Consider the following 20,750-nt stretch of genomic DNA (forward strand, 5'->3'; position numbering starts at 1 on the left):
ACCACATGAGTGCAGCCCGCCCCGGGCTCAGGAAATCGCCACGTGCGAGAGAGGAACCCGCATCAGAGACACACCCGCCCCCCTCCGCCCGCAGACACGCGGGGCTCGGGGCGCAGCGCACGTGCGGCTCCCCCGGAGCTCCCGCGGAGCAGCTGGGAGAGATCTGCGCAGGAAATTGGAAAGATGAAAACGGTTAACAACGATTAAAGTGCAGAGAAAGAAAAAAAACAAGCTATTGGCTGTTAAATAAACCACCCCAGCCCTCGCCGAAACGCGTGTCCTGTGTGCACGCAGGAGTCGCCATAGAAAACAATAATTGACACAAAGTCTAAAACTTTGTCTGGTACAGAAAGCCGATCCGTACGGAGCCGTTACTCGACACCAACTTAATTTTCTGTGTTTTTTTTTTCATTTAGTTGCAAGGCACGTGTGCTACATAGCCCTATTTCTTTACCAACGGTCTTATTTCTCACGCTTTCTGGTCTCCTTTGCCACAGCTTGGTGCTCCCGTTGTCTGCGCTGCTGGGTGGGGAACCGGGGGAACTGGCGAAGACCGTGTGTGTGGGCGACTGAGCGAGGAGGAAGGGGGGGGTGTTCATCTTGCACTGAGGGCGAAAATAATCATGTCGGACTCTACAGGTGAAAGACCACCCGAGGCTCTGCCCTGAAAGGCTCCCTGTCGCGTCAGGCTCGGTTGAACCTGCGGACGATGTCAGGCCCGGGGCGCGCGCGCCGGGTGACTCATCAGCCTCGCGACAGAGACCTGCCGTGGCGGAAAGACCCGCGTGTCGCTTTGGAGAAGACACCTCGAGCCCAACCGCGGGGACCTCGCGCCTTCATCATTACAGCCGTGTCCCGCCGGTACCCGCCTCCCGAACCGGGCCCGGCCGCGCCCCGTGACCCGGAGGCTTGGAGAAGCAGCGCTTCGCCGCGGGGAGACTCGCAGAGAGCAACACGACTGCCGTGTCCTGACAGCCATTCCACAGGCCCGAAGGCACATATGTAGCAAGCGCTGACAGGGGTGTGAAAACGAGCGCTGACATTTGTTTTCCTGCGCGGTGAAGGTCGCTCCTTGACAACCTGTCACAACGCCTGAAAATCTTCTTTCTCCTCCCTGGACGCGTCGCCGCACGAGCACGCGGAACGCGCTGCCCAAAGCGCTCCGCGTGCCTTTGTGCTGTGAAGGAGCCGCCCCCCCACAACTTAACGCGCTTCAGAGCCCCGCAGTCCGAGCCTTTGGCACTGAAAGGGAAACTCCGCTGAAAGGATAGGCTCAAGCTGCGCCGCCGCTGTCCGCCGAAACACTGCGAGCGGCCTGCGCTCGGCGTCAAACAGCCCCTCTCTTCTCTTTGGCAATTAAAAGTTTCCTTTTAAGCTGATTCTGCTCTACAATTCAAGCTTTTCTTCAGGGGAAGTTCAAATCAAACTTTCGCAAGTTTTTTACAGGAACATAAGAGCTTTTAAAACACTTTAAGCACTGCCTGTAACCTTCCCACAGTTTGAAAGCTGAGTATTCAGCTTTATAAGCATTCAGTCTTTATAAAGACTGATGTTTTTCTTTTCTCTTTACAGGTTTAATATTTGTAAAGCCCATCAGGGCCCTGGGTTCGACCCACGAATTCATGCTGCTGCAGCTGGGTCTCTAAAAGCCCACAGATCTGCACAAGGCAAGAACAGTCCTCTCTCACCTCCCCCCTCAGAGGTGAGAGAAGGGGAGGGTGCGTGGCTCTGACGGGAATGAGCCCGCGCCCCATGGTGGGGGGGGAGGCCAGCCATCCCAGCATACAGCTGGACGTTCCTCGAAGTTCCTCGGAAGAGCATCAGAAAGGTCACAGTGGAAATGAGGCCCATCTAGACAAGATAAGATCACTTTATTGGCCATATACAATTTCTTGCATGAGGAATTTGTCTTTTCACATACCCCAGCTTGCTCTCCATGAGACACACAGACAGGGAGAGAAGCTGGGGGTCAGAGCGCAGGGTCAGCTATCGTACAGCACCCCTGGAGCAGTTGGGGTTTGCTCAGGGGCCCCAACGGAGTAGGAGCCCTCTGCTAGCCATGGGATTTGAACCAGCAACCTTTCAGCTACAGGCGCAAATCCTTAGCCACGGTGCCACTGCTCCGCCCCACATCTGATAGTAGCGAACCAGGGTATCTGCTTTAAGAAAATGGCTCGGCAGCCTGTTCCACACTCCAACCACTCTTTGTGTAAAAAAGTGCCTCCTGTCCTCTGTTTGAAGTGAAATTAGGCTCACTGGGGGAGCTCCTGGCTCAGAGATCTGGAGATCACAAAAAAGGGAAATGCAGCTCTTCATCTCTTTGCAAGACAATATGAAACATGACTCAATGGCATTTTTCTTGGTAACTGACCCAAAACATAACAGACATAACAAAACATAACACTCTTCGCTCCTCTCCTCCTGGGAGACACAGTTAACAGGATTTGAGCATCGCCGGTTTTCCAGACACCATCAGAAAGGCTGTCTGAGTTCATACCAAGACCTGACACCATAAGCAACCTCAACCCTTTGTCTGTCTGTTCAACAGGCTGTTGAGACACTGAAATGAGTTACGTTCTTGATTTTAAACAGAACTATTCATCCCAAAGAGCTTCACACACAGGAGGGGACTCATTTCACCCCCACTGAAGTTCAGAACCACCTGGGTGACACTGTTCTGCACCTGCGGCCCCACGACACACAGATCAGGGGAGGAGAGAGAAACTGTACAAGACCAGAGTGGGGTTCAGCCAGGACACTGAAGACCAGCGCCTCCTACAGCTCGGTGTCCTCTGTCACATTAATAGAACATTTGTTTGGAAATCATGGTCCCGAGGAAGACGCACCACCTACTGATTTTTCAAGTGTCGCCCCTCTCAGTACTGACCCGGCCCAGTCTGGCTTAACTTCTGAGTCCTGAACAGATCAGGCTACAAGGTGAGTGTGCTGCTATTGTTCTTAGACACATGTCATTGACTCTTTGTCAGCTCTGGTCACGGATTGTGTCGGAAAAATAGTATTTTCCCATCTGAAAAGGAAGGGTGCACATTCGGGTGCACACCTCTGCAGCTATGGAGAGAAATTGAAGACGGGTTCGCCTGTGAGATTTCTCGAAGGGCAGGGAGCCCGTGGGGGGGACCCCAAACATTTCAGGGCCACTAAAGAGACAGGGCCCCTCGCGGCCCGCAGCTCCAAAACCGCTCGAGAAAGCAAAAATAAAAAAATAAAAACCGCAAAAAACAAAACCCCGCTCTTGTTAGGAACCTGTGCTATCAGTCATTCCACTTTGTTCACTTTCCTGTCATTACAAAAGAGAGGCAATGGAAGAAAAGCGAATAGGATATGATTAACAAATAACAGCACGTCAGACAGAAGGAACATTCTGTAAATGATTGAAGGTCAGAGCTAATTGTTGCCATGGAGATGTCGCCGTGTGAGAATCAGAACCCAGGGAAATGAGTTTTCCAGGATGATCCGTCTCTTTAGCTATTAAGACCTGCACCAGGGATGTGTCTATTAGAAGAGCGGATTAAAAAAAAAAAACACGGAGAGGGTAATAAGAATTGTAACAGATGGAAGAGAACGTTCTCCTCTGAGATAAACAAAAACAAGCCTGCACGCTGGATCACAGGAAAGCAGAGGCATTTGTCTCCAGAAGCGTGTCAAAATCACATGAAAGCACATACACCACATGTATGGTGAAGGTAAGGTAATATATGCTGCTGAGTTCCAGGGTCGGGTCACTCACGTCCCCTTGTTGGAAGTTTAACTGTGGTTTCCAAAGCCCAAGAAGCAGCGTTTTGTTCCTGGTGTCTTATGCTCTCACCTGGAACGGAGGAAACCGCATGGAAGAGCATTTAAAACTGAGAACCGGAGTCGTGTCTGTACACATAGAGTGGTGGGTGTGTGGAACTAGCCAGACAGGCTGCTCTGTTGCCCCTTTCTGATGGTCTTCTCTGTCGGTTCCAGGTTCTACTGCAGGAGCCTCGTTCCATCGTCCAAGACGGCCCACACCTTTAGGGAAGCCGCAGTGAATTCAAGCTGGAGGTCTGGTCATTCAAGAGATCTGGAGGTTCCCGGTTCGAATCCTCAGTGGCTGTGCCGCCGAGTTGCCCTCGTTTGCTTGACTTTAGTGTCCTTCCAGTGAGATGCTGATGAGTATGGAGCATCCGGGGCAGCCGAGGGATTGCCTTGAGTCCACAGCACGCGCGGTCGTGCCCAGACAGGCCCTGAAAAAGAGAGCGAGCGGCCGTACTTGAAACCCCACATTCCTTCCCCCTGACTCAGGGCGCGGCGGACGAGGATCGTCGCCCCCTGCCGCCGGTTTCCTTCTCTCCCGTGCGATCCGCTGCTGGAGCCGGGAGCTGGCGCGGTTTCCAGGGCCGCAGCCCAGGTGCCGCCCCCCCCCCCCCAGAGCCACTGCCAGCGCCAGACACGAACGGAAAGAATTACATCTGACCAAGGCACACTTCGGAGAGGTGGCAAACAGCTGTGCGGCGCAGACATCGGGAAAGTCCCCCTCCCATCAATTATCTAATTTGTTTCAGGACTGGGTGAAATCAGAGGAAAAGCAGTGCATGCGAGAAATATTCCTGTTGCCACCCACTATTCACTGCGCACAGAGAGTCTCTCCGGAAACTGTTACACGTAGATGCACATGCTGAGGTAGAGCATGCAAAGATTTTGAATATTATTTTTCTGAGAAAAAGACTTAAGGTCGGGCAGCACACTGGCACAGTGGTTAGCACTGCTGCCTCACTCGGGTGCCTGCCCTGGGTTCAATTCCTGAGGTGCTGTCTGTGTGGAGTTTGCATGGTCTCCCGTGTTTGCTCTAGTTTCCTCCCACATTAATTGGCTTCTGGGGAAGCTGGTCCTGGTGTGAGTGAGTGCGTGTCCGTGTCTGCGATGGGCTGCTGTCCTCCCCAGGGGTACCCTGCCCTGTTCCCGTTGCCTGCTGGGATAGGCTCTGGCTCCTCCATGTCCCTGAATTGGAAGACGTGTTTAGAAAATGGCTGGATGGAATTAAGGTAGGTGTTGTATTTGGGAATGGCTTGTGTGGCCGACAGGACGCCTCCACACAGCCCCACTGAGAAACACACCTCTCGGAGGAGGGATGGCAGCTCTTGTACGGAAGACAGGGGCTTATGGCTGGTGTCCTACATACCTGGTCTGCTGGTATGTGTGTGTGTGTGTGTGTGTGTGTGTGTGCGTGCGCGCTTTTCAGTTTATTAGTATTGTGGCTCATCGTAACAGATTCAAGGACCTTGGGTTTCCATGGAAACAGATGATGATTTTGTTGGTGGCTTTAGTCAAAAGAATGTGAAGGCGTTGTAGCTGACTCTAGAGCACACACACCGCCAGAAGCACGACAGGCACCGACATGCACTCGCACATTAACAGCACCCCCAAGCACACATGCGCACACTCATACACACACGCACACTTGGACACTCATGTCCGCAGACTTACACATGCACTTATACACACACTCACACTTGCACTCTCACACATATACCCACGCACACATGCATGCACACTTGCACAGTCACACACACATTCACTCACACACGCACTTATACAAACACTCAGACTTCAGACTCACACACTGCAGAATCTGACACACACGCCCACTCAAACACATGCACTCACACACGCACACTCATCCGCACACACTCACTCACACATGCATTCACACTTGTACACTCACATGTGCACGCACACGTATTCACACACACATACACACTCATACACGCATGCACACTTGCACACACTGCATTATCACACACACTCACACATGTACTCACACATTCGTACATGTACTGTATGCACACACACTCACACACATTCACAGTCACACACACATGCACTTACACACTCGTACGTGTATGCACACTCACACGCATTCACTCACATATGAACTCACACATTTGTATATGCACACTCACATGCATTCACACATTCACACACTCGTACATGTATGCACACTCACACAGTCTCACACACTCACACAGTCTCACACACTCGTACATGTATGCACACTCACACAGTCTCACACACTCACACACGCACGCAGGCACAGTTAGAATTGAACATGTGCTTTCAGAGTGCAGCACGAGGGCATCAATCAGATGCTATGGCAGCTGCCCAACACAACCCAGCAGCTCCACAGAACTCCTGCACAGAAGCCTCCATCTGCACACACTTAACAGGAATATCACAGGCTAGCAAGAAACAGCAGGACAAAATCCTTGGATTTCTCTGCTACTAGCAGACAAATAAAAATGAATCATCTCTCCTCTGTCACCCTTCACATATTCCTGTTGACCCAGGAATCAGAGCTCCACCCACTCCATGTTCTCATCACTGTATCCAGTACCAGGTCGCAGGGGAGCTGCAGCCTATCCCAGCAAGCAGCAGGCACAAGGCAGGGTACCCCCTGGACAGGACGCCAGTCCATCACAGGCCACACACACACACAGACACACACTCACACCTGGGCCAATTTCCCCAGATCCAACTAATCAACATGTCTTTGGGCTGTGGGAGGAAACAGGAGCGCCTGGAGAAAACCCATCTGAACACGAGAAGAACATGCAAACTCCACACAGATAGCACCCCAGATCTGGAAGTGCAAATCGGCAAAACTAACCTTACTAATGCGCCAGCGTTCCATCCTTATTTGCCCTGCTTGTATAATGTGTATGCATCTTGAATTATTGTTATTATTGACAGTGCACAATTCCTCATTTTCTATTATGAGCACTTGAATCATTTCAAGTTATCATATTTGAAGGCGAGATGCTTTAATAATAGGGACTTTAATGACAGATAATAAGACTTTAACAGCTAAAAAGCCACATTTTCATCCCGTTTCCGCGAACATCGCGCCAGGCGCAATCGAAGGAGTGTAATAACGGGAGCGCTGGTATAATCCCATTACCGGATTAACCCTAATGATTAATGAACGACGCGCTCCGTGTCCTGTCTTCTCCCGCGCCGCGCCTCGTAATTTCATTAGGCAGCTGCCTCGAGCCGAGCTGCCGTCTCTCGGCGCGCGGAGCGCGTTGCCTCCAGCTAACCATTGATTTCCCGCGATTTTTAATAATCGTGCACCATTGCGGCGAAAACGCCTGCCTGCTTCTGTATCATTATGCGCATGTTTTAAAAAACGTTATTTATCTGTTCTGGCGGGGCGAACGCTTCACTAAGCCGTTCGGAGACACAGCTCTTCACTTCTCGGGCCCACGGGGCGCGAGAATTCCTCCACGCATGGCCCGAGGGGTTGGGGGTCAGTTCATTGACAGCGGCGCTCTCGCTTTGGAAAATGTGCAGCTTCCCGAATGAATCAAGCTCATTGCAGCTCAGGAAATGATATCCGAGCTGCACGACAGTTTCAAGACAGTCAAAGCAAACTCGAGCTTCATTTTTAATCTCAGCAACCGCGGGACAAACCTTGAGTCATTGTGGCGTGAAAATTTAGTTGCGATCGCAGATACAGTTTGATTTAATTCACTTAGAGGTAAATCTCTCCTTCAAAGGGCTTTATATTGAAGAAAATTACACTAACTAATGTGCCAGCAGCTATATCACCCTGGCAGCCCACTGAAGCCCAGCAGATGTGAGCCTGACCAGTACCTGGATGGGAGACTCTTGGGAAAGCAAAGGCTGCCGCTGGAAGAGGTGTTAGTGGAGCCAGCAGGGGGCGCTCAACCCCACTAAGCACGGTCCTTCAGATGAGACATAAAACCGAGGTCCTGACTCTCTGTGGTCATTAAAAATCCCAGGATGTTTCTGAAACGAGTAGGGGTGTAGCCCTGGTGTCCTGCCAAAATTTCCCCCTGGCCTTTACCTGGCTTCCTAATAATCCCCCTCTATGAATTGGCTTCATCACTCTGCTCTCCTCCCCACTGATAGCTGGTGTGTGGTGAGGTATACTGGTGCACTATGGCTGCTGTCGCATCATCCAGGTGGGGCTACACACTGGTGATGGAGGGGAGTCCCCATTACCTGTAAAGTGCTTTGTGTGGAGTGTTCAGAAAAGCACTATATAAGTGTGAGGAATTATTAATGATTATTAATTAATAAGAGATTGTGACTCACATGTGTGTTTGTAGAGAGATATAAGAATGTAGGAAAGGTTACAAACAAGGGAGCCATCTGGTCTGTTTGGTCCGCAGGAGTTACGTGACCAGAGGGTCTCCTCCAGCTGTTTCGGGAAACAATCCAGGTTATCTGCCTGCTTGTTGTGCTTGTTCCACACTCCCACCACGCTTTGTGTAAAGACATGCTTCCCGTTTCAGTTCTAAATGTATTTTCTTGTTGTTTCAGATTGTGTCTGCCAGTTCATGTGATGCTGTTGCTTCTGATTCTATAAGAAATGTGATATTAGAAATGAAGTCTCTGTTTCTGTAGAGCAATGTGGGGCATTTTACACTAGTATGATACTATTCAAACCACAACCAAACCCGGGCTGCTTCAGCACTGTCCCAGGCTGGCCCAGCCCAGCAGGCCCAGTGAGCAAGTTGATGCCCTCTTAACGTGTTTTCAGCTCAGTCTGAGTAATGTGAAAGAATGCATCACAGATCCCAGCCACGTGTTTCAACGTCTGAGGTCAGACTCCGAAGCTGAGAAAAATTCCATCCTGTATGTGCTCCCCGTCAAAAATAACAGGTAATCACTAGCAGTCTTCTCACCCCGGAATTGCCTAACAGGGCAGAAACTGAGGACGGAGAAGCAACATCACACCAGGCTCTCAATTGAATGTATCCTGCTATAAAACACCAGTATGACCTTCAGGTCCCCTTTGCTTATTTAATCCTGTTTTCCACGGTTACTGCAGTTACCTGCCATCACAGGTAAAAACAACAAAACAGCTGTTGTCACTGTGGGGTCTGGTCGGTTACCATCTTTAATTCTGTGCCCAATTTGGGGTTTCCTGAGCCTACATACGGTGTATATATATATAATATACAGTACGGTATATAAATATACTTAAGACAAGTAGTAAACCCCTAGTCCTGACGGGGAGATCATGAAAGTGCGGAGAGGACAAACCGCACAGCCCTGTTCAGGCGAATGGATGGAGAGAGAAAGCTGTACCGCTGCTGCCGGCGCCTGGGAGAGAGATAAACTACTTGAATCAACATCTCATTTCCTGCTTCTCCCCTTTCCCCCCTCCTCTTCTTACCGCTATTCAATTATTATCCTTTAATCCGCAATTAAATGTTGCAAATTCGGGCTGTTTACACGCACGGCACCGATTAAAATGTATTATCCGAACGCGTTCGCCATGACAAACAGCGCGTCGCGGCTGGCTTTCTGATGTTCTGCCAAAGTGGAAAACCGGATTACCCAGCTCGCACGGCGGATTAGAGGGAAAGAGCTTGCACGGGAGGCTGGAGGCCGGCAGCGGGCAGCGAGCAGCGGACTCCGGCTCCGGCCCCAGTCCCAGCCTGCGCGCCCGGCGGGCCGGTGGCGAGGGAGGGCGGGACCGGTGTCCGAGAAGCCCGGAGACCGCACCCGCGCAACGCTCCCCAGATCGGCCCGGGCAGCGCAGCCGCCATTCACGGGACCTAACTCGTTTTCTCTTGTACCGGGAACACTGGGGCAGTTCATTCAATGGGCAAATTTCTACATTGTCCCAGGGCCGCACCTCGTTAATCGCCGCATGCTTGTTTGAGACAGCCTGTCTCCGCCGTTCCCAGCCCCAGAGAATTAGAACTCAGCTGCAATTGAAAAATCAGACATATAGGATCGGCTCCAAGCAAGATCCAGCCCGTCTAGCCTGCTTGGTCATTAGTAGCTAATTGATCCCATGATCTCATCCAGCTGTTTTCTTGAGGGAAGCCAGGGTGTCATCGTCAACAATGTGGCTGGGCAGCTTGTTCCACACTCCCACCACCCTTTGTGTAAAGAACTGCCTCCTCCCCTCAGAGTTAAATGCTCTTACCCTGTAGTTTCCACTGGTGTGCTCTGGATTGTGTTTCTCTGTGGATTCTTCAGAAGTCCTCTGGTTTGACTCTATGACTATCTCTGAGGATTTCGAACACTTGTATCAGGTCTGCTTGTAGTTTTCTCCGTTCAAGACTAAAAGGGTTCAGTGCTTTTGTAGGACAAAATGTATCTTCTTGCTCTTCTCTGAACTGATTCCAGAGAAGCAATATTTTTTATATAAAATGGTGGCCAGAATTGTACACAATTTTCTTCCTGAGGCCATTCTAGTGTGTTTTTGTGTTAAATGTTTATTTGACATCCCCTGATCTTTTACTTTTACTTCCAGTGATATATCCTACCACACACACAGGCCTGGGACACCCTGGACTCTGTCTGTGTCCTGTATGTCAGGGCTGCAGGAGGGCCCAGAAACTTCTGGGTGCGTTCCCACCCGAATACCCAATTAAACAGCTAATTACTCTCCTAATGAGACTCACACAGGACTTTTCCAGCGAATCGCTCAAATACTACATCAAATGTAGAATGACTAACAAGACACCTTGCGGCCTGGTGAGTTACATACCAGATATTCAATCAATCAATCAATTTAGTGCGTATCTGGAACACTGCTACCCAGACTGCAAAGGTGTCTTGTAAGTAACTGTACAATTAATTAGACCAGCAGTGTAACTGTGAGCTTGGAGGACATCAGCCCCAGAAGATGCAGTACAGGCGACTGTAGGCTTGTTTGCAAATGTGTCACAAATGTAAAGACAGCAGTGCGCCAGTTTTAAATGTATGTGCTGCCCCCCTCATCCCCCAGCACTATTCTTCTGGAGATGACAGAAAGGATGGGGGGTGGGGTGGAGGCGCGCTCTAAAAATACACTTTAAAATTTGACGTTCCAGCTCTCCTTAGGCATAAAGCTTTCAAGCGGTGTTTAAAATCCCCTTGTGTTTTGTGGGGGTAGAGCAGGGTCCTGATGTGGCGGATTTCAGACACAGGTAATGGTTCTGCCGTGTGAAACGAGGTTTCCTGGGCGACACTAAGCGGATCAAGGTGGCGCTTGTTAAACCCATATACACTGCAGTCCTACAGGTACTTAGGGGTACACCTCGATGATAAGCTGGAGTGGTCTGGTAACACTGACGCTCTGTACAAGAAAGGTCAGAGCCGACTCTATTTTCTTAGGAGGCTCAGGTCCTTTGGTGTACGTGCAACACTGCTACACCTTTTATTTTTATGAATCAGTGGTGGCGGCGGCCATCTTCTACACTGTTGTGTGCTGGGGCAGCAGCATCATGACAAGAGATGCAAATAGGCTCAATAAACTCATCAAGAAAGCTGGCTCTGTGTTGGGACTGAGCCTTGACCCCCTGGAGGTGGTGGCGGAGAGGAGAATGCTGACCAAGCTCACAGCCATCATGAACAACGCCTCTCATCCCCTTCATGGGACTGTTATTAGACAGCGGAGCACCTTTACTAACAGACTGCTCCAGCTACGGTGTTCAAGGGAACATTTCCAAAGGTCTTTCCTCCCGGCAGCTGTCAGGGTGTATAACGCTGCCCTAGACTAGGACTGTTAGCCCTTCATTTGCTCCTCTATGGACAACATGTTTACTCCATTGTACTTTTTGGACAATCTGTCTGTATAAACCTATGCACATTTTGCACATATTTTATTGTTTTTACGGTGACTATGATCATATTGTGCACACACCTATGTATTTATGTTTATTTATTTACTGTATTTTATATTTATTTTGTTTTACAGTACGTATTCTAATGTTTCTAATTCTATTCTGATGTCTGTTTTTTTTTTTGCTTGTCTTGGGCTGCTGTAACACATCAATTTCCCTTCGGGATCAATAAAGTCTCATCTAGCTATCTAGATACACACACAGAGACGCACGGCCACGCTCAGCTCCGCCCGTGACACTCGCTTCCAAGCAGTTTGTGAAAACAGCCGTTCATGCCAGCGAGCAGAAGTCCAGACGTTCGGGTGAATTTATTCATTTATGACAGCAGCAGAGCCCAGTTCGTAAGTCTCCAGACACAAACATCGTCCTCCACACATGTGTCCACTTATCAGATTTTTGTCATTCTAGACAACAAAATAAGTCCGGGTTGCAGAGGAATCCGGCTGCCCCAGCGCTGAAGAGGCTGTGTCTGGAAATGAGATGCCCAGGCCCACTCAGATGGCTTATAGGCAGAGGTCTGAGGGCCCTGCCTGTCTGGTCAGAACTGTGATTTTTGTCTCTTCTTTGTTCCCAGAAAGATTTGCAGAGCAGACAGATGTAAACATGCCTTAACCACACGCGCGGGCTGACCGCCAGCATCCCGGAAAATATTCTGGGAATGATGAGGCAACAGCAGTAAGAGGGAAGCACAGCAGACTCCCACCCACAGCTGTGCGTCCGTATGGGAACCAGTGTGGGATTGAATACGCTCACAGATACACCCAAACACTCACAGATTCACACAAATACACCCAAATACACACAGAGATACACATAAACACACACAGATAAAGACAAACACTCACAGATATACCCAAATACACACAGATGCACCCAAATACACACAGATATACACAAATACACACAGAGATACACATAAACACACACAGATAAACACAAACACTCACAGATACACCCAAATACACACAAATACACCTAAATACACACATAAACACACACAGATACACATACAAACACACACAAAAACACACAGATACACACAAACACACAGAGATACACATACACATACACACAGATACACCCAAACACTTAGAGATACACACGAACACACAGATACACATACAAATACATACCAATATACACAAACACCCACAGATACACACACAAACATGCACATAAATACACACAGCAACACACATACACCCATTTACACACACAGGTGAATACACACAAATACACACTAACACAAAGTGGATACACAGAAATATACACAGATACACACATAGGCGTACATACTCAAACATACTCAAAGGTACACATACATACACACAAATATATACAGATAGACACAGGAAGATACACACAGGTACTCACACATACACAACTATACACACGTAAATGTAGCCATCACATTACTGTTTTACAGAACAGCCCTTTGCTCTGGGATAGGGCTCCACTGTCTGGGCCCGGCCGAGCCCTTAGCGAGCAGCACCGACAGCACCAGCACAGGTGAAAGCCCGGCCCAGCCACGCCAGTCTGGGTGGTACAGACCTACCCTCGGCTACCCCTGCACACTCGCTGCGTGATCGCCGCGCTGCTGGAGAGGAAGTCTGCACGCTGCTCAGAGTCTCAGCACCTGTGGGACTCTGCAGCGTCTGACCAGGGAATGCAAGAGCTGAGGAACAGCAGGGGAGCCGGACTCCGGTCCGGTCCAGAGTGAAGGAGCGGCAGGGGACCTGGACTCCGGTGCGGTCCGGTCCAGAGTGAAGGAGCGGCAGGGGACCTGGACTCCGGTGCGGTCCGGTCCAGAGTGAAGGAGCGGCAGGGGACCTGGACTCCGGTGCGGTCCGGTCCAGAGTGAAGGAATGGCAGGGGACCTGGACTCCGGTGCGGTCCGGTCCAGAGTGAAGGAATGGCAGGGGAGCCGGACTCCGGTGCGGTCCGGTCCAGAGTGAAGGAGCAGCAGGGGAGCTGGACTCCGGTCCAGTCTGGTCCAGAGTGAAGGAATGGCAGGGGAGCCGGACTCCGGTGCGGTCCGGTCCAGTCGAGAGGGAAGAGACAGTATGGGAGTTGTCTGTGATCTCCTGCCAGCGCAGTGAAGGGGTGTGATCCCTCTTCTCATTCACAGCGGAGAGAGGGAACCTCTTCCTGGCAGAGCCGTTCAGTTACAGACTGACACAGCGGCGCAGGGTTCGAGGAAGAACGCACCAAGAGACACGAGAGAGCCAGCAGCTGCAGGTTTCAGCTCCAGGCACTGGCTTCCCGAAAGCGTCTTTTGGTTTTGGATTGTGTTTAAGTCATCCTTGCGTACTGTGAAAACTCAGGTGGGCCTGTCATACCGGAAGACTGTAAATCAGGGCTGCGAATTCCAGGATTCAGCTGGCGGACTGGGTAGATGGGAGATTTTCAGTAATGAACTCTTCTTTGCCAGGGTGCCTTAGGCAACGTTGTGAAACACTGAGCCGTTACTCTTTACCACAGAGGTAACTGAGTCACTGTCTCTGAAATCCTAAAGTGCTCAATGGCTCAAAGTGAAAGTCATGATGTAATCCAAACTCCAACACCCGGGTTTAGTTGTCTAATGACGAGTTCACTGTCTCCATCAATCACCGATGACTATTCACATTCATTTCAGACCACAGAGGCTGTGGCCGCTGGTGGCTAGTGCACACCTCTATCTGTGACTGGACATTTAATACCATTACCAATCTGTTACACCTGCACCCAGACATCCTGCTGTGAGGAGCACGTCCTCATTCAGCAGTTAATGAGGAATTGCATGTGTACAGTGAATCTCCAAAGATTACAAAGAGGTTTTTTTTCACACACAGAAGGGGACCCACTTCATCCCCACTGAAGTGCAGAACTACCTGGGTGACACTGTTCTGCACCTGCAGCCCCACGACACACAGATCAGGGGAGCAGAGAGAAACTGTACAAGACCAGAGTGGGGTTCAGTCCTCCTGCAGCCCCACGACACACAGATCAGGGGAGGAGAGAGACACTGTACAAGACCAGAGTGGGGTTCAGTCCTCCTGCAGCCCCACGACACACGGATGTCACCATACTGGGGTTCATCAACATTGACTTGAACAAGTTGTTGTGAATATGTAGTCCAGTGTCCGGTACTGGACTCAACTGAGGGATGAGTATATGGGGGGATGGGTGAATGGTTGAGGAGGTGGATGGATGGGTGGATGAATGATGAGTGAATTGGTGGATGAGTGGGTAGATGGGTGGATGGGTTTGTGGCTGAATGAGTGGGTGGGTGGATGGATGAGTGGATGAGTGGATGAGTGGATGGCTTTGTGGCTGAATGGATGGGTGGGTAGATGGATGGGTGGATGAGTGTATGAGTGGATGAGTGGATGGGAGGATGGGTGAATGAGTGGATGAGTGGATGGGTTTGTGGGTGGATGGATGAGTGGATGAGTGAATGGGTGGATGAGTGGATGAGTGGATGAGGGAATGGGTGGCTGAGTGGATGAGTGAATGGTTGTGTGGGTGGATGGGTGGATGAATCTTAGGTGAGGCTGTTTCGGGAGAAGACACCACTGATGTGCTCCCAGTTCTGGAGGACAAGGGCAGGCGATGCTGGCTTGATGTGGGCTGTGGACCGGATCCCAGATCAAGAGCCAGATAGGCTGTGGAAGGGCAAGAAAAGAGAAGAACAACAGGAAAAGGAAACAGGAGAGTGACCTTTCCGTGACCACTGTGGAACCTTCTCACAGGGGTGATGAGCAGACAGGTTATTTGCAGCAGGGGTGTAGTGTTAAAATAATCTTGGTCTTCTTTGCTCTATTACATACAAAGATCCCCTAACACCCCACCACTTACAACACCACCATTCGGGGTGCATCTGCAATATTGTCGATGCCCTCAGCAAGGATCTGTAAAACATAATCTTATGCACTTAAAAGAAGCATGACACTTTAAATTAAGGAATTATTTTCAGACAGGCACATCGGAGCACGGCTCATTAATCGCAGCACGGAAAGGTTTCTGTTTCTGCGCACTGCCTGTCCGGTCCTCTTCAATCTGCCCAGCGAGCACAACAGGATGAGCGAGTCTGCGCAGCAGGAGAGCGGCTTCAACTCCAAACTGGTTTTCTTCAGCTGCTTCAGGTCCGATTCCCAACAAGACAGCTCTGTGTGTGCGTGTGTCTATATGCATGTGTGTCTCAGCTGCACAGGAGACGCTCTGTACGTGTGTGTGTGTCTATATACATGTGTGTCTCAGCTACACAGGAGACGTTCTGTGTGTGCATGTGTGTATGTGTGCCTCAGCTACACGGGAGACACTCTGTGTGTGTGTGTGTCTATATGCATGTGTGTCTCAGCTACATGGGAGATACTCTGTGTGTGCGTGTGTGTATGTGTGTATCAGCTACATGGGAGACTCTGTGTGTGTGCGTGCGCGTGTGCGCGTGCATGTCTGTCTCAGCAGCACGGGAGCAGATTACATCATCACCTGTTATTCCAGACAATCAGGTGTTTATCAGCAGCACTTTACTACAGTATGTGTTTCCAACCACAGAGCACATGGCTGTAGTGCTCTTCACATGTGTCGTACTGGGTGCATATTTTTCCCACGTAAAAAAAAAGCAATGCACAAATTCTTCCCAGGTCAGCTTGCACTTAAATAATAACACATCAAGTACACGATGCAGCTAAACAGCTTAGTGTTGTTTTCAGGAGGGTAAACACAAAACCTTAGTAAATCAAAAAGGCTCAAAGTGTAGAACTCAGGACTAACATTTCACTCATGGAACCAGTTCCTGTGTGCCAAATCTGCGAGTGCTAAGGACATTCCTACAAGGACAAAGACACCAGTCTACCCCACAGACAGAGATGGATGAAGTGCAGACATACTCCTCAGACCCACCCACCAATAGAGCCATTCTTATTTCCATGCCCTACTGTACATGTACTACAGGATCTGCAACCATGTACAAGGTGCACAGCGCTAATTGGAGAGGCAGCCTGTCACTCACCAATGTCACCACAGGACTTGCTGCTTACGCATCCCAGAACTAGCCCTGCTTGGAGAATCCCGGCCATAGCTGGCTGATGACGTGACCCGGGCTCAAACTCTGCAACATCTGGATCACAGAGCTCAGCCCGCACTTGGATCAGGGCCTTTTATTGGGAGAGACTCCTCTCAAGTATTTTAGATTTTATTAGAGGCAAAACTACTTTTTATTGGGTTGCAGGCACCAACAGCAACAGACCTTAATAAAACAAGTCACCATCAAGGGAATTAAAAGTGGCTCATCTGGTGGGCTCTCCAGTACAGGTTTGAGATTGGAACATTTTGGATGAGCGCCACCATGGGTAGGGTAAGGTGATATAGCAATTCCTGGGGCCTTCTGGGTCCTGCAGGTTAGTGTTGCTGTTGTTGAGTGTTTCATCTCCTCCAATCAGCACTGAACCTCCAGCAAGGGGCGGTGCTTCCTGTGACATTTAAAAGATGATTGGCTGGAAGGAGGACAGGTCGGAAGAGTCCATCTACACTTCCTCATTCTCCCTGTGTGCGACTTCAGGGTTTGAAGTGAAAAACACAACTGGATCTTCCAAATCCAGTGGGTATAAGTCAAATAATTAGGTAAATAAAATATAAAATAAATTACAGAACAATTACATTTGGCCAGAAATATTACTCGGTGATTAGCCCTGCTGCCTTGCAACGCTGGGCCCCTGGGTTGAACTCCTTGGGCTCATCCAACATTATTCTTGCAACTTTCATATCTTCTCATTATTAGCCTCCAGGACGGCGTGCCCTGTTAGACCACAGGAAAAGCTACCAGAACACATGGAGGCAAGAGAAGCCTATTAGGTTGCTAATCCCTGAGTGATCCCAGGTATCGGCTTCAAGCACAGCTCGTTGCACATTCCCACCACCCATTGTGTAAAGAAGAGCTTCCTGTTCTCAGCGTTAAATGCTCTTCCCTGTAGATTCCACTGGTGTCCTCTGGTTTGAATTTCACTGTTGATTCTGAAGACCATCGAGCGTGTCAGTATCTTTCCGTGACTTTATCTCTGCAGATGTTTACCCTCTGCTGTTCTCGGGGTGACTTCTGTCATAGGGAGCCCTCTTCATGTGAGCACTACGATGTCACAAGGGCAATACCTGTCACATTGCGCCAAGTCCAACACAATATCTGTGGGTCCATGAAATTCTCAGCCCCCACCTAACAGTGGGGACAGTCAAACAACCCCAAAAGGCCTGTAGGAGTGAAGCATGCGTGTTCACCCCATCTCGCCTTGAACCTCGACAAGCCCAGGGCTCAAAAACGAAAGGCTCAAGCGAAGCAGCATGGAGTGGACTGTTTACCTGTCAGGGTGAGATCAGATTTTGACCTTCTTCTGAACTTTTGTTTACAGTTTTGTTCAAAACTCAAGAATTTTTACAATAACATCATGATTTTTGCCTGCATTAAGCAAATAAAAAGTTTTAAAAAAAAAGAGTTGAAAAGTGAAAATTGGGGATTATTTACAAGGAAAAGGGGTCAGAGCGAGATGTCAGGACGTCAGAGGTTAAAATATTTCTCCCAGTCTGCCTCAGCGCCTCAGTGCAGTCTGGCTGTGCTGGACACAGTGGAATTACACCATCACTGATTTGTGTCCTGTACAGCAGCATGTTTTTTTCAACCAGTAGGGGAGATTTGAAACCCAGTACCTCTGTGAAAATACTGCCGAGAATGTACTATAAGCGCGCTGCGTGCCTGGTGTTGCACGGCGAAGAGTCATGCCTCTGGAATCCATTGATTCGGTCTGAATGGATCACTGAGCCGCACACAGATTGAGTTTCTCTGGACTTTCCCCTGCAGCTCCGTCCAGGCTCTGAGTCACAGCCCAGGCCCCCACAGCCAAGTCCCACAACCTGACAGAACCGGTTTGAATGTCAGGAAGCCTGGCGCAGCGGGGGGGTGGGGGTGGGGGCTGTGCATCCCTGCGCCTGCTGTACGTGCCGTTGCTGTTGAATGCCCTCCCCAGCCCCCTCCTCGGCCTCCCCAACCCCACGCAGCTCCCAGCGCTGAGATAAAGCCCAGAGGCACACCCCCTGCACGGGCATCCTGATTCACCACAGCTGACCAAGCGCAATGGAATTCTTCCGAGAGGCTGCTATTTATAGCCAGATATAAATAGCACCAGTAATCACTAGTTTACTCACACTGCTCAGACCTGCTAAACCCTGGGCGGCCTCTCTCCCAGCTTCACAACTTGCTAATTGTTCTACAGATGAACGCAAGACAGAAGCATCTGTCAAGTCCAATGATCCCCGTCTCCTACTTCCCCCACCCCCCCTCCTCTTCAGCCTGTGCATGTCTGAAACTCCCGAGCAACTCCAGGCAAAACGTCCGGGAAGGGCAGTCGCGTTCCTGCTCGAGATTTCACTTGCACAGTGCAGGGTAGGAACTCGATGAACGTCCTGAGCCCATCGCTTCCTGCGGGCCTCGCTGGGAGTCATGGAGTCCTGCGGGTAGATCATCTGCTCAGCCACTCCGGTGAAAAGCTACAGCAGTCCACTCAGTTTCCATTTTCCTTCTGCATAGCCCTTGAGCTCAGCCTCCCTGGGCTGCAGTCTAAGGTGTGACGTTCCACAGTGTTTTCTCAGCTTTCAATTGATTGTCCATGTTTGTATCACAGAGTAACCTTACTGTATATTGCTGTTATATCCCACACGTTTACCCTGATCTCACTGGGCTTTACTGCACTGTCCTATATTTGTACCATGTCCTTCCTATGCTGTATTACACTTTACTGCATTTTTACCCTAATCTCACCGTGCTGTATGCCACTGTACTGTTTTAACCCTGATCTCGCTGTGCTCTATGAGACTGTACTGTGTTTTTTCCCTGATCTCACTGTGCTGTATGACACTGTATTGTGTTTTTACTCTGATCTCACCTGCTTTACTGCACTTTTACCCTGATCTCACCGATTGTTTTTCGTAGAAACTCCTCAGTAGCACTCTTACGCTGGGCTTGGAGAACGCTTTGTGCCGACATTCTAATGAAATACATGACTTTGAAAATAATATAATTATGACATTTAAGAGATGTTCAATTAGAGTTAATTAGGAGAGCGAAATGAATCGCATGTAGAAGCGAGTGTCGGAGTTATTTATTCTCCCAGGAGGACACAGCAGCAACAGCCTGGGTTTTAAACAACTAAAACAACTGCAGCTTTATTTGCACCTGCTGTCCCAGGTACCCCTGCTCCACTGGAAGCAGTCCTGGTCACTGAGCTATCGCATACATTTTTGTCAAGAACAAGGAACAAGCAAAGGTTTATTCCAGGCTGAAAAAAGACAGAAGAGGCTGACCCAAAGAAGGCTCCACACCTGAAACGTTGTTTCTTTTCTTTTCAGCCTGGAATAAACCTTTACTTGTTCCTTTGCAGCCTACGCATGCTGACGCTGCTACCTACCTGAACTACATTATGTCAAGTCATGTCATTTCCCAAAGCGCTTTATACCATACGGTGTCGCGGGAAGCTGGAGCCTACCCGGCAAGCAACGAGCACAAGGCAGGGTACACCCTGGAAGGGACACCAGTCCATCACAGGGCACGTGCAAGCCAATCACACATGGGGACAATTTGGTGGCCATGGTAAAGGCTGAGGGGGGAAATTTGGCCCAGACACCGGGATAACTCCCTGCTCTTATCAAGAAATGCCCAGGGATCTTTAATGACCACTGAGAGTCAGGAGCTTGGTTTAACGTCTCATCCGAAAGACAGCGCCCACTACAGTATAGTGTCCCTGCCACTATCCGGGGCATTAGGACCCACACAGACTGCAGGGTGGGCGCCCCCCACTGGTCCCACTAAAACCACTTCCAGCAGCAACCTTAGCTTCCCAGGAGTTTTTCCATCCAGGTACTGACCAGGCTCACAGCTGCTGGGCTTCAGTGGGTAGCCAGTTGAGAGCTGCAGGGTGATATGGCTGCTGGCCTGAACTACATGATTGTCATGATCATTTCAAATTAATATGTGCCAAACAGATGCCTTGTCTCCCTGCTTTGACTGCGGGACGGAGATTCATCCAGTCCTCATTCGGAACATCGAAGATCAAGACCGGAAGACATCAGGACCCTGGTTAGTTGTTCTTCGGG

Source organism: Lepisosteus oculatus, chromosome 11 (assembly GCF_040954835.1).
Source record: "Lepisosteus oculatus isolate fLepOcu1 chromosome 11, fLepOcu1.hap2, whole genome shotgun sequence".
In the NCBI taxonomy this organism is placed as follows: Eukaryota; Metazoa; Chordata; class Actinopteri; order Semionotiformes; family Lepisosteidae; genus Lepisosteus; species Lepisosteus oculatus.